General features: G+C 36.3%; 1 long non-coding RNA gene across 1 annotated transcript; it reads right to left on the minus strand.

Moving 5' to 3' along the window:
- Window positions 1–8,382: 8,382 nt before the first annotated feature.
- On the minus strand, window positions 8,383–9,139 carry LOC148197766 (uncharacterized). The gene is made up of 2 exons (XR_015786726.1): window positions 8,982–9,139; window positions 8,383–8,750 (listed from the first exon to the last, which is right to left on the minus strand). It is a non-coding gene; the product is annotated as an uncharacterized LOC148197766 (long non-coding RNA).
- Between the last annotated feature and the right edge of the window lie 6,495 nt (window positions 9,140–15,634).

Here is a 15,634-nt window from a genome sequence, read left to right on the forward strand (position 1 = left end):
ACCTACATTATACCGCGGTTAAGTAGTGAACCGCGGTAGATTCCCCCGTTCAGAGTTAAAAATTAAAACTTTGAACAGTGATCGTCTTCTTCGCGTGCCTCACTGTTTTCGCGATTTCTTCTTCTCCGAACCACCAATCATCTCAGATATTGCGTTTTTCACCGTTTAAACTCAAGATTGTTCGGTCATTATTCATTTTTGACGATAAAAACGAGTTTTAGCCGATCAAAATCGTGATTTCGTTGCGTTTTTCACCCTCTCCGCCGCCGTTTGTGTTGCGTTTTTCACCCTCTCCGCCGCCGTTCCTCTTCCAGGTATTTATGTCCTTTTGCATTCTTAACGTGATTTCTTCATTAGTTTTTGCATAATGCTATAGTTTTGATAATGTATGAAGTTTCTATAGTTTTGGTAATGTATGGTATAATTTTTGCTTTAATTTTGATAATGCATGAAATTGTTATAGTTTGGTAATGTATGGAATGGTGTTTGCTATAGTTTTGGTAATGTGTGTTGTAGTTCTTGTATTATTTATAAACCTTAAAATATTATTTATGTAATATTTAGGAATATGGATCGAAATTGGATTAATTTACCACGTATTAGTGCTGAGTACGAGAGAGGTGTAGAGGAATTTATACAATTTGCGCAACGTAATGAGGGGAGAACTGATGATGAAGTGAAGTTTAGATGTCCTTGTGTGAACTGTTTGAATGGGAGAAAGTTGAACGCAACTCAAATTAGAGAACATCTTATATGTGATGGTTTTCTAAGATGCTATACAACATGGATCTGGCACGGCGAAGAAATGGATTTTCCCACTGACTCTCAAAGTGTAAATGTTACTGATTCCACCATGGAAGAAGATCGACCGGATGAAGACAAATTGGAGGACATGATCCGCGATGTTGGAGCAGAAAATTTTGCCAAAGCTCATGTGTATGAGACGATGTCGACTGATGCGGAAACACCTTTGTATGTCGGTTCAACTAAGTTCACACGTTTATCAGCGGTGTTAAGGCTCATGAATTTGAAGGCGAGCAATGGATGGACTGATAAGAGTTTTACAGAACTGTTGACGTTGTTGAATGAAATGTTGCCAGATGGAAATACACTGCCCACTCGTAATTATGATGCGAAGAAAATTCTTTGTCCAATGGGTATGGAGTATAAAAGGATACATGCTTGTCCCAATGACTGCATTTTGTATAGGAAAGAGTTTGAATTTTTGACAAAGTGTCCAAAATGTGGCTTATCACGATACAAGTCAAAAGACAATAGTGAAGATAATGGTCAGATAGAAAAAAATGGATCTGCTTTGAAAGTAGTTTGGTACCTTCCAATAGTGCCCAGACTTAAGCGTTTGTTTGCGAATCCCAAAGATGCTAAAAATCTTAGATGGCATGCAGATGAGAGAAAAATTGACGGGCTGCTTCGTCATCCAGCTGATTCAAAGCAATGGAAAAATATTGATCGACAATTCCCCGAATTTGGTAAAGAGTGTAGAAATCTTAGGCTTGGTTTAGCCACTGATGGAATGAACCCATTTGGTAATCTGAGTACCAATCACAGTTGTTGGCCAGTTATATTGATAATTTACAACTTATCTCCTGCATTGTGCATGAAGAGGAAGTACATGATGTTATCTATGATGATATCTGGTCCAAAGCAGCCTGGAAATGACATAGATGTTTATCTAAGCCCACTAGTTGAAGACTTGAAGGTTTTGTGGGTTGACGGAACATTATTTGGCAAGATATATTGGTAAGTTAGTTAATAGCATTTGAATTATAATTTGTTTATATTGATAATTTTGTACTAATACAACTTTATTATGTTTTTTTCAGATGACATTTGACATTCCAAATGTCCCAACACTTAGAAATAAGTGTTTGTCAACTGTTGCAGAAAATTTCAGAAACTTTAAAAGCAAGTTGACATCAAGGTATATCTTTGGACACCTTAAACATAAAACTCCATGTAATGCATATAAGTCCATTGATGAGGAGACTTGGCGGGTTTTTAAAGAGAGTCGGATGTCAGAGGAATGGCAGGTTAGTGTAGTTCATATTATTCAATTCCTCATTAACAAATATATATCATATAAACTCATTAATTAATGTGTATGTGACAGGCAATTAGAAGCAAAGCACAAGGAACAAGTGCTAAGAACAAAAACCCCCACCTATTATCTCGTGGTGGGTATAGGAAGCTTGAGGAGAAAATCCTCAAGCAAAAGGCAGATGCTATACCACCATCTCAGAGTGGTAGCCCTCCTCAGCCTCCTTCTCCACCGTCTAGACATGAGAAATGGAAGTTGGCCCGTATGCGACCATCGGGCACCTACTCTTCCGACACTGCACGAGAGATTTCTGAAAAAATTGTAAGTTATCACTGTTCCTAAAATAATAAATATTGTCATTATACATACTACATTAAACTATTTAAAGAATAATGGTGTTTTGTAATGTTACAGGACGCCTTGGTTGAGCAGAGCTCCCAAGGCCAATTCACTCCAGAGGGTCGCCAGGATATTCTTGCTGCTGCAATTGGACGACCTGAGCACCCTGGACGTGTACGTGCTGCAGGTCCTGGAGTAGGCATTACGGATTATTTTGGGAGCTCTTCTCGTCAGTCTTCATATTCGTACAGCGATACACAAAGGATGACAGAAGAGATCACAAAAAAGGTCCGACAAGACCTTATGCAGGAGATCAGGGCCGAGGTGAGGGCTGAATTCCAGATGCTCTACCAGGAGCAGTTTCAGAGCATGCGCCCGATGCAGTCTCCTATAGAGGAACATGTGGTCCCTCCCCCTCCCACAGGTAAACTTAATAAACATTTATGTGCAATTATTTCTATCTCTTGTATAATCTAACATTTACTCTGACAGGGAGAAGCGGCAAAGGAAGTTGTTCCGCATCAGCCATCCCAGAGGATGACATGGACGATGGTAGTCCATGTCTGCTATACATTTTAGAAGAAGATGAGATGGTGCTGGTAGCTCGTGGAACAGAGTTTAGGTCAGCGACTGTATGTCATGGTATGCAACTATTAGAGGATGAGGTGAAGGTCTCAGTGGATGAAATGATCATGCCAGATGCCTCGGTTCCACTGTCCACGGAAGAGATTTTCACTGTGGAACAAGCATATAAGTCGTTTATCACTTGGCCTAAATTTTTGGTTAAACCAGTTTCTGACCCCTCGGTATGAAATTCTTCTTTACACTTCTCAATTTTAAAGGTTTTTGATGTCAAAACTTATCTTATCTTTTCATGTAACAACAGACGCAGGAACAACAGAAGATTCCTCTATCTGAGGATGACCCTCTTTCTTCATTGCATCTACTTGCTGACATCCTTGATGATAAGCCTTTGGAGGTTCAGTATGATGCTAATGTATTTGGGCATGGCTCTGAGGTCCCAATATACCTTAATAGCCAAGATGTCCGTGAGCTTGCGTCGGGAACACAAGAGTTGAATATTTCAATTATTCAACTATGGACGATGTAAGTCTATGACCAATTATTTATATATAAAATTGATTTATATATCAAGTATCCTTATATCAAAGTTAATTTTTGATTTCAGGTATATGTTTGGGGTCGCTAATAAGTTGGGGCGTTCTGATGATTATGGATTCATTGATCCCCAAGAAATTCATGAATCAAATGATTTTGACCATATCAACATGAGTCTGATAAGAAGTTTTGGAAGGGGCAAGAAAATATACTTTTTGCCTTATATATCCGGGTAAGTGAACTTTGTTAACATAATAATGTTCCATATGTGATTTTAATATTTAATAGTTACGTTATTATGAATTTCAGGCGCCATTGGCAACTTCTTGTTATGTCTGTGCAAGACAACTATGCTTTGTGGTTCTGCTCATTGCACAGGCCTCCTCCCACACAACTCAGACAAGCAATTGATTGGTAAGAACCTCAATGTTTGGACTTTCTTTGTTATATAACTGAATGCTAAAACATTTTTTTATATACAGTTCTATTCCAGCAAGTATGATGATGGACGGGAGATCAATTGCTAAGAGTAGAAAGATTGCTTGGATTTCTCTCAAGGTTTGACATATGCTAAAGTCTGACTTTGTTATAATTGTTTTATAACAAATGTTATTCACTAACTATTATCAACTGTGATGATATATTGTAGTGTAACAGACAAAATGGGTCATATGAGTGTGGATACTATGTAATGTATTGGATGACCCATATTGTTCGTTCTCACATCACAAGAAGCTGGGAAACGGTAATATTTAACTTTAACAAATTTTGATTTTTTAACAAATGTTGAATTCATATACACTAATTAAAATGAATTGTCTTTTGCAGAGATTCAAGACTACTACACCAGTTCCTGAGAAGTCACTACTATTCATTAGGAACGCTGCTGCGAAGTATATAGTTAGATTATACAATAGCTCTTAGATTTAGATTTAAACAATGCATTTGATTAGATAGAATTTTCTTAGACTCTCTACTTTATTTGATGTTGAAATACATTTGAACATGTGTTTGTTATGTTGAAATTGAATTTCTGTAAATGTTTTTATATGCAGGTCTGTTTTTGTGGTAATGGATATCACAAAAACAGACCTGCAATTTTAAAAAACTGCAGGGGAATATGCCGCGGTTCTAACCACAACCGCGGCATATAGTGCTTCGTTTTTTTTCACAAACGAGACATATGGCCGCGGTTTTGACACTAACCGCGGCATATTCGTCGGCCTATATGCCGCGGTTCAACCGCGGCATATAGTGCATTTTTTAATTTTTTTTTAAATTTTTTTTAGGGTTTAGGCAGCGGTTCCCTAGACAACCGCGGCATATTCCGCAGACTATATACCGCGGTTCGAACCGCGGTATATAGTGTCTGACTTACTACCGCGGCTGAATATGCCGCGGTTCAAGAACCGCGACGTATAGTGAAAATGAACCGCGGTAAAAGCCCTTCGCTGCACTAGTGGAGATAAAGGACATGGGAGGAGATTCACGTTAACCTTCACCACACTGGAATAATTAACAAAGGTGTATTAGCTTTAAGCTAAGTTACTTGTCTCATCCTCTGTCATTTGTCTCTTGCTCACTGCCTCAATATGTATATAGAAATAATAATAATATTTTTGGTTTAGAATCAGACAAGAGAATTTAACAGCATTGTAAAACAATTGTTTAGCACTTTTCCTTTTGTTGCTAATTGTTTTTTTTTTGTGCAGATCGCAATTGTATTTATTTACATATCCCTGATCGCAATTGTATTTATTTACATATTCCTGTATAGAAGGGTCTCCAACAACATTTAAATCACATTCTGGTAGATTGGGTTACCAGTGCATCAATCTTGGTTTCATTCTTCTTATCCTAACGTAATGTAAAATACCTATAATGTTATGAATTTTTTTAAATTCATCTTAATGTTCTTGGTTTTGATCTTCTTAATTGTTTAATAGAGTCTGTCAACTTTATGTATGACCATCCAATTGCATTTCTTTTTGTCAGTGTATGGCATCTAGTGGTTCTAATCCACCTCCTCCACTCTAGGCACAATCTAATAAGGAGAAGGGAAAAAACAATGTGGTGAAGTTGTTATCACGGTGATGGAGTGCAACGACAATATCAATCCAAGATGAATAAAATCCTTAGTTAGTGATTATTAGGAAATTATAGACTTGTCATTCTATGTTGTTTGATATGTTGTTTGATATCTTATGAATCCGTAGAATTTATATTGTTTGACATCTTAGGAACATCTTGTAAACTTATTTGATAATGATTTTTAAATAATATATATCTATTTTTAGTGTGAAATGTTTGATATGGTGTTAAATAAAAGTTATTGTGGTGGTTTGTTGTATGTATATTACAAGTTTGTAATTAATGTATATGCAGGTGTGTGTTGAATAAAACAATTTTTTCTATAAACGATGTTATATACGGATTTTTCCATATATAATTATATACGAATGTTTTTGTATGTAATTATATACAAATTTTACATACGGATTTGTTCGTATATAAATATATATAGATTTTATATACGGATTTTTCCGTATATAATTACATACGAATTTTTTCGTATGTAATTATATATAAAAAAATTCGTATATAATATTAGCTACGATCATTTTATATATGGATTTTTGTTCGTATGTAATTCCTATGTAACACTATTTTATATACAGATTTTTGAGGTTTTATACAAATTTTGGCGGTAGATAATAACGATTTTTCTTGTAATGAAGGTGAAATCATCATCAACTCATGAATTATAACTTGTTTACCAATCAAACTTGAATTAAACTAGCTTCCCTTACTTTATATTGAAACAATGGGAGCTCTATAAACATTGAACCCTTGCTTAGAGCTAAAGGAACTCTAGAAACGCCTATAAAACACCAAACAAAGATCAAAGAGAGTCCTTAGAACCTCTGATCAACAGGAAACTAAGAAAATATATTATAACTCACATGCGACAAAAGATCTTTAAGCACTCAATTAAGAACGAAACGAGAAAAATTAGCCGAAACTTATTTGCTCTATTGAAGAAACTGATTAGTTTGAAACATAGACCTCATTGTTGTGATCGTTTAGGTACCTCCTGATCGTCAAAGAGATTACTCAAAAATTAGAACTCTTAGAGAGAAGGTAGAGAACTCAAGAGAAGAGTTTTTAGAAAGATGGTTTGTGTTTTAGATAGTAAGACGTGATATAAACTTTTGTTTATATTACGAAACATTTATTATTAAAATAAGTTAGTCTAATTAAAATAAAACACACATCTACTTTATGTACTTAAATTTCTCGGTTCTTAATAGTAGATTTTAGGCACATCATCATCATTTCATGAATTATAATTTGTTTACCAATTAAACTTGAATTAAACTCGCTTCCCTTACCTTACACCGAAACAACGAAGCTTTGTAAACATTGAACCCTTGCTTAGAGCTCAAGGAACTTTAGAAACGCCTATAAAACACCGAACAAAGATCAGAGAGTCCTTAGGACCTCTGATCAACAGAAAACTAAGAAAATACATTATAAATCACAAGCGACAAAAGATCTTTAAGCATGATATCAATTAAGAATGAAACAAGAAAAATGAGCCGAAACTTACTTGTTGATCGGATAAAAACATAAACCTCATTGTCGTGGTTGTTTAGGTACCTGTTGAACGTCAAAAAGATTACTCAAAAGTTATAACTTTTAAAGAGAAGGAAGAGAAGTCAAGAGAAGAATTTTTAGAGAGATGATTTGTATTTTAGATAGTGAGACGCGATATAAACTTTTGTTTATATTACGAAACATTTATTATTAAAATAAGTTAGCCTCATTAAAATAAAACATCCATCTACTTTATATACTTAAATTTCTCAGTTCTTACAATGGAATTATCGACGGATCGTAGTTTGTCGATAATTCATCGGAAATCTTGCAGTACCAACAAATTTGGAATGTTACTGATGACATATATCTATCAGTAATTCCAAAATTTTTTTGTAGTGAGATGACTTTGCAAAGTAGGCATTGAGTTTAGTCCATATTGCTGAAGAAGTTTCGAGTTAAACCATTTTAGTTTGGAGTAATGGTGACATTGATCCAAGCACCCACACAATAATCAGATGATCTTATTGTTGGTGATGAGTAAAACTGGGATTGATGGTGTATTACTAGAATCAGCAAAAGCGAAAGGAAGAAACTGCAGTGAAATGTTGATGCCATCAAGAAAGTGTAGAAGATTGATATGTTCAATTGTAGCAAGAAACTTATGATGCCATATGAGAAAATTTTCATCACCGAATTTGGAAGTGATTGGTGTGGTGAAAGTATAAGGTGCAAGGGTGAAGGATGGAGAGGAAAAAGGTTGATGGGTGGAAGGGGTTTGAGAGTTTTTAGAAGTCATGGCAACCAAGTTCTGATACCATGTTAAGAAAATGAATTTTAAGCCTAACTCAATCCTACAAAACTGACTTGTAAGATAAGGTTTGTACTCATTTATATATTATGAAATATATAAATATTTTGAATATTCAAAGATAAATAAAGTTCATATTTCCGGAAATAATAAAATGGTTTTCTGACTATTTTTTCCGGTTGTAAAGCAAGAGTTTTTGGTCCTGTCTTGAGATAACGGAAAACTCAACTCTGTCTCATCTCTGTATTCTCTGTTCTCTTCTTATATTTGGGATATCGATCGAAGACATTTTTTTTTTTCTATCTTTCATCTTTGCTTAATAAGAAGTGCCTCTATTTTTTTCTCCTTAAGCAATCATAATGTTTAAGCTTTCATTTTGTAGTCGCACGCAAGAACCTTAATATATTTTTCTTTTCAAGTATGTAAAAGCATCTTCCTTCATAAAAGATGGCACATGTAACAACAAACTCAACAAGTTCTTATTTATTGGATTGGCCTAGAGGCCAAACATTTATTTCACAACAAACTCGGAAAACACTCATTATTGGGTGAAAGCACTGGAAATTCTAAAGCAATAGACAGAGATGGTAGCTCCATATTTTAACACAGCAAGTGCTAATGGCATCAGCAGAAAGTAAAAGTATACTTAATTCATTCGGCTATTGCATCTTTTAGATATTGTTCAACAATGACGTGTATAGGTTGAGCATGATGGTGGTGGTGGAGATGTTGGTGGCGTTGGTGCTCTCGATGGAACGCACTTTCTATAACCCTGACCGGGAGAACACGTAACAGCATTCTTACTAGGGTCTCCTATTGAACCTTCTGCATAAAAATGTACATACATCATTACATTAACTATAGTGGTCACCTCTCACGTAGAAATATCAAACAAAAGGAGAAAAAAAAAACATAAATTACTCTTTTATATTTATACTAAAATGTTCACCTAAAGAAGTTATAAGAATCAAGTTTCGTAAGTTTCAAATTTGATATTGATTTCTTTGGTGCATATGAGAATTGAGGAATTATAGAGAAGTTAGTGAGTATTATTACCCTTGAGTTGAAAAGCCATAGTTGAAGTAGGAAGGAAGAAAAGAGAAGCAAAGAGTAAAAAGGCAATGAGAATGGCCTTCATGGTTGCCAAGTGATTGATAATGCTTACTATATTTTATTCACTTTTCCCTTTGCATTGATAGGAAGAGTGTTGTCATGTATTTATAGTCTCAATTCAGTGAAGTTTTGAGATACAGATATAAAATGTTTACTCATTGATGGCCAACATTGACTTGCGAGAAGACTTGCAAGAAGACTTGATACAGTGTTGCAGCCTGTATGGTATATTTTTCTTTCAACATCGCAAAAGTAGCACCAATATATTTTATAAATATTCATATAAATTTCTCTTTTCTAGTAGATAAAAAATCATTACTAGATCGAGATTTTAGCTTGCAAGATTTTTAGAAATCGATTTTGTTTCTTTAAACTAATGCTAAAAGTAAAAAGCAGAAAAAAATATTTATTATATAAGAAATAAGTCATTTATTTGACTTCTCTCTCAATAAACTATTTTTACTATTTCTTTTTACTATCAACTTAAGATTCACGTTAAGAATTTGGATGGAATACTTTCTTTTATAGAAAATATTGAAATCAGATAACTGGTTAGAGGTTAATTCTACCCTCAACAGTTATTCTGGTTTAGATGACAGAGGAGCACCGTACCAGAAAGGGGTTGCGGATTTATCAAATGTAAAGGTCAAGTTTACCCTTTACTGATTCATAATCATAGATTGATGGAGGAAAAGTGCAACTAAAGTTTTCTACATAGAATGGTCGTCAGTGGAAATTAGTTTGTCATTGGAATAAATAAATAATTATTGGAAGAAAAAACAAATAATAGCAAACGGAAAGTGGATACAGACTCTAGGGTACTTCCTGGAAGGCAAATATTTATTAATGGAAATAAATTCATTTGAGACAAAAATTTATATTAGTTTACTGATATTAAAATAATTATTAACTTGCTATTTTCCATAAATCTAACAGAAAAATAAACTTAAAACTGTGAAATTGATTGGAAGTAGTTGAATGTTGAAAAAGAATATTCTTAAACGACCTTATTAAATTAAAAACATTTAGTAAAATCATTTATTAAAGCAGATGTGTAAAATGGCATGAATAAGAATATTGTTATATACTATTTTATCGTAATTTGTTAAAAAAAATACTTTGGAGTATTTCCAATCTTAGTATTTTATTACTGTTAATGTTATGTAATTTTTATTTTATTATAAAAAATATAAATTTAACTTCCAAATATTAATATTACTCACATTATTAGAATTGACTTAGCCATCCTAACACGACACAAAATATTCTTTTATTAAAAATTGTTTCGGTCGAATCTAGATGACCCTTCTAAAACACGAGTTTGTCCAAGACCGGGCGTACACTGCTGTGTCGGATGGCTACCTTTCTGCTGAGGGCTGGACGCGCTGGGAAGGGTCGAAGGGGCTCTTCCGTCTTCAAGTCCTGATTGTAATATCTGTTCCCTCCTTGTTCTCCAAGCTGGGCGGTCGGGTACCTGTCAAAGACACTCCGATGCTTAAGTCAGTAACATGACCGGGTGGTCTGTAATGCATGTATATATTGCATCGTAAGCAATCAATCCAGAAATCATACCTGGAACCTTTATTTATACTGATTGTAACGGGCTTTTACCTTTCGTGGGCCTGATAACGGCTCAATCATACCTTAATCTTCATTAAGGGCTTTAATGAGTCATTAGTGTTTAACCGTGTAGTCGACCTAGTGAGGGTCGGTCGAGATGGCCGGTTAGAAGGGGTGGTCGGCCAGGGATGTCAACCTGGGTGGGCGGCCACTCGGTTCTGCTGATTGGTCACATTGGACGCTCGGTCTTGATGGTCGACCTGGATGGGCGACCTTGGAGGACCGCTCGGTCCATGTATGGTTGGTCAAAGGAAGGACGCTCGGTCTTGATGGTCGACCTGGATGGGCGACCTTGGAGGACCGCTCGATCCTTGTATGGTCGATCAAAGGACGGACGCTCGGTCTTGATGGTCGACCTGGATGGGCGACCTTGGAGAACCGCTCGGTCTTGATGGTCGACCTGGATGGGCGACCTTGGAGGACCGCTCGGTCCATGTATGGTCGATCAAAGGACGGACGCTCGGTCTTGATGGTCGACCTGGATGGGTAACCTTGGAGGACCGCTCGGTTTATGAATGGTCATTCAAAGGACGGACGCTCGGTCATGATGGTGACCTGGGTAGGCGGCATTGGGACAACCGCTCGGTTTATGAATGGTCGTTTCTGGGACGACCTTAAAGGAGTCTGTCGTGGGGGACTTCTAGATCTGGGGGAGCCATCCGGTCAATCTTGGAAAAGTCGGCCTTCTGGAACCGCTCGGTTTATGGGTCGGGAGGACCGGACGGTACAAAAATAATTAAAAAGTGTAAAATTATTTTTAATTTATTTTAATAAATAAATCTTTGTATTAACGATAGATTAGTCAGTTATTTTAAAAAAAGTTAGAAAAGCATAAAATTATTTTTTTCATATTCTTATTAAATAAACATTTGTATTAGCATAAGTTTATTCAACATTAATTAAAATAAACATTAAAAATAAATAAATTATTGATCAAGTGGCTAACAAGTGACTGAACTCCGAATCATAAGGAGAGGATAATTTATTTGTAAGGATTCTTTGATATTTAAATCAGTAAGAGAATTTATGTGGGTATATGTGAATAAAAACAAGGTTTAATGATTGAGTAGGTCCTAATTTTTGGGTAGAATCTCAAATAAGACCTTATTTATTGGTTTTCTCAATTGGGCCCTTAATTTTGAAAAGTTTAAACAAATAGAGCTTTGTCATTGAATTGGACAAACTCTGTTAGACTGACATATATGTGGCATGCTTATGGTAATATTTTAAATGACGTGGCAAGGGTTAACTTAGTCTGACATAACTATTTGTTTTTTTAAAATGAAAGAAATAGAGAAATGTTAATTAAACTGAATTGTTTTTTACTATAATTAGGGATTTTGTTCCAGAGTTTTAAGGTTTGTCCATTAATGGTGAAAGAGGAAGTTGATGTTGATCATGGTTGGAGTTCGTTGGCGGTGCTACGTTGACGACAGTGTTACACAAAATTAGGGTTTCGCACCTACAAATCGAGGTTGTTTGTTCTGCACCTTCACGCGAGCATGGAGTAGAAGACGCGACTCACGTTCCAGGTTCATTATAACAAACACAAAGCGTGACAACAAGGTGAGGGGAGAAGCGGTTGCGGTTGCACAAAATGGCCACCTGTCAAGCAGAGAGGATGACAGAATATTGAGGAGAGGAACACGTGTGAAGAGGGAGAATACAAAATGGGAGGATTTCATTCGGGGTTGATTACGCTCGTGGTATGGACCCCTCTTCTCTGCAACTACTTTTTCTCTCTGAATATTCTTCTTTGTTCTTCGATTGGAAACCCTTATAAAATCCCATCCATATTTTCCTTTTCAGGAATGGCCTATGTCAGTGTGCAGAGTTACTCATACTATTCTACTACCTCCATTGTCATTTATTTTATTGCCTCTTATTGCTTGTACTGAGACACAATCTTTTTCAATAATAAAAGCCCCCATACTCTGCGTTTCTCTTTTATTTCTTATTGCACTATTACATTGGTGCTTTCATTCTCTTCCATGACTGAGAACACAAGATTGAAAGAGCTCCAAACTGAGATCCGCATGACGACGGATGATCTGCGACGTCTAACAGCAACGGTGGAAAAGCTGCAGAGCACGATAGATGAACGGAATCGAAATCAGGACTCGACGATGGATGAAATCAAACTCGTCTTACAACAACTATTGCAAAATTCCACTCAGACATTTGGAAGTCCTTCGAACTCAAATTCCACAGTCAGAGTTCATCCGCTAAATTCTATGAACCCGGTCAAGGACATTTCTCTAGGTTTTCTGCACTTTGATGGCTCCACTCCAGTTTTACAATGGATTTTCAAAGCGGATAAGTTCTTCAACTATCACAACACACCTGATGTTGAGCGTGTTGAAATAGCTTCTATGCATTTTGAGAGAGATGTGGTGCCATGGTTCCAAATGTTGCAAAAGATTGAAGCGGTCACGCGAGTACTACAAGAACTATGGCACGACTGAGTGCTCATTTCTTTTGGCCTAAGATGAGAGACGATATAAGGAAATTTGTGAGGGAATGCACGATTTGCCAACAAGCTAAGTAAACTAGTCATTACCTGCTGGATCTGGATTACTACAACCATTACCTATTCTAAATCTGATTTGGGAAGACATTGCCATGGACTTCATCACCAGCTTACCCATTTCGCACGGTTATTCCAATATCATGGTGATCATCGATAGACTATCAAAGTTTGCACACTTCATTCCTTTAAAACAAGGATTCAATAGCAAAATTTTAGCTGAAGCATTCATTCAAAAAATTGTCAAACTATATGGATTTCTAAAATCCATTGTGTCTGATCATGATAGGGTCTTCATCAACAACTTTTGGAAGTTATTGTTCAAATATCAAGGAACAACCTTAGCAATGAGCTTCGCCTATCATCCGCAATCGGATGGCCAAACGAAAAACTTAAACAAGACTTTGGAAATGTATCTCAGATGCTTTGTCTTTGATCATCCTAAGAAATGGCTAGAGATGCTTCCTTGGGCACAATTCTGGTATAATTCATCTTTCCACCATAGTATTGGTATGTCTCCCTACCAAGCTGTTTATGGAAAATTACCACCAAACAAAATCAAGTATGAGCACAGTGATACTGATCCTGTAGATCTACAAGAGGTTTTAAACAACCGTGATGCATTATTGACCAAATTAAATGCTAAACTCCAGCATTTTCAGAATTATATGAAAGGACAGGCGGATAAGAAAAGAAGAGATGTTTTCTTAGAGGTGGGGGATCTTGTTTTAGTAAAGTTACAACCTTACAAGCAGCAATCCGTGATTTTAAGAAAGAATCAGAAGTTAAGCTTAAGGTACTTTGGACCTTTTGAAGTTCTTGCGAGGATTGGAAAGGTAGCTTACAGACTCCACCTCCCAGAGTCAGCTAAAATACATCCGGTGTTCCACATTTCAGTGCTTAAGAAATTTCAAGGAGATTATAAACAGCCATATTTTCCATTACCGCTTACTACAAATGAATTTGGACCAATCCTGCAACCTTACCAAATTTTGGATAAAAGAATGGCTAACATAAATGGAAGAGAAGTAGAAGAAGTGTTGATCCAATGGGGTTCTTTGCGTAAGGCGGACAATTCCTGGGAAAACATAGAAGAAGTCAAGAAAGCATATCCTCAGTTCAACCTTGAGGACAAAATTTCTTTTCAAGAATGGGGTATTATAACACGCACAAAGCGTGACAACAAGGTGAGGGGAGAAGCGGTTGTGGTTGCACAAAATGGCCACGTGTCAAGCAGAGAGGATGACATAATATTGAGAAGAGGAACACGTGTGAAGAGGGAGAATACAAAACGGGAGGATTTCATTCGAGGTTGATTACGCTCGTGGTATGGACACCTCTTCTCTGCAACTACTTTTTCTCTCTGAATATTCTTCTCTGTTCTTCGATTGGAAACCCTTTTAAAATCCCCTCCATATTTTCCTTTTCAGGAATGGCCTATGTTAGTGTGCAGAGTTACTCATATTATTCTACTACCTCCATTGTCATTTATTTTACGGCCTCTTGTTTCTTGTACTGAGACACAATCCTTTTCAATAATAAAAGCCCTCATACTCTGCGTTTCTCTTTTATTTCTTATTGCACTGTTACATTCATCGTTCTTCTGCGTTGAAGAGATGTAGATGTTGACGGCACGATGAACACTCGCAATTAGGGTTTTTAATTTTTTTTTTGTAGGTTCTCGGTGGCTATGGATGAGCTTTTCTGTCTCGAATTGGGGCTACGCCAAGTAACGCGGTTTTATGGTTCTGTTTCGCGACTCTGAATGACGATTTGCGATGGTTGCTCCGACAAATTGGGGTTTTCTTCTTCTGTTCTGAATTCCTTGCAAGTTGCGTCCATGGAGCGTGAAAAAGATAATCACAAATTTAGAGGCTAGCACGATTTTGGGTTTGCTGCGTTTTGGGTTTTTTGGGTAACAAATCTGGTTGTAGATTCGTCAAGGCAGTGTTGCGTGATGACGATGAAGAATTCATGGTGAAAACGTGAAGATGATTCGATGGAGTTCAGCGAGGATGGTAAATAAAAATCCTAGTTACGTTATTTTCTCTTTCTCCGTCTCTTTCTAACTTCAGTTTCTCTCTCTATGCTAGATCGGCGACGAGAAAGACGAACTCTGATTCTACAGGAATCCAAGAAGCACCTAGTTTTCCTGGTTTCTTTTTGCAAATCTTAATTCTCCATAATATTTTTTGTAAATCTTAATTCGAACAAAGTGGTTGTGTGTAATTAAAATGAACAAAATCCCTAATCCTTAATTATCATCATAAACAATTCAGTTTAATTACAATTTCTCTATTTCTTTAATTTGAAAAAGCAAAAACTCATGTGAGACTAAGTTAACCCTTGCCACGTCATTTAAACAATTACAATCAGCGTGTCACGTATACGCTAGTCTAATGGCGTTTGTCCAATTTAACGGCAATGCTCAATTTGTTTCAATTTTTTC

This window comes from Vigna umbellata, chromosome 5 (genome assembly GCF_029865625.1).
Source record: "Vigna umbellata cultivar VRB3 chromosome 5, Vumbellata_1.0, whole genome shotgun sequence".
In the NCBI taxonomy this organism is placed as follows: domain Eukaryota; kingdom Viridiplantae; phylum Streptophyta; class Magnoliopsida; order Fabales; family Fabaceae; genus Vigna; species Vigna umbellata.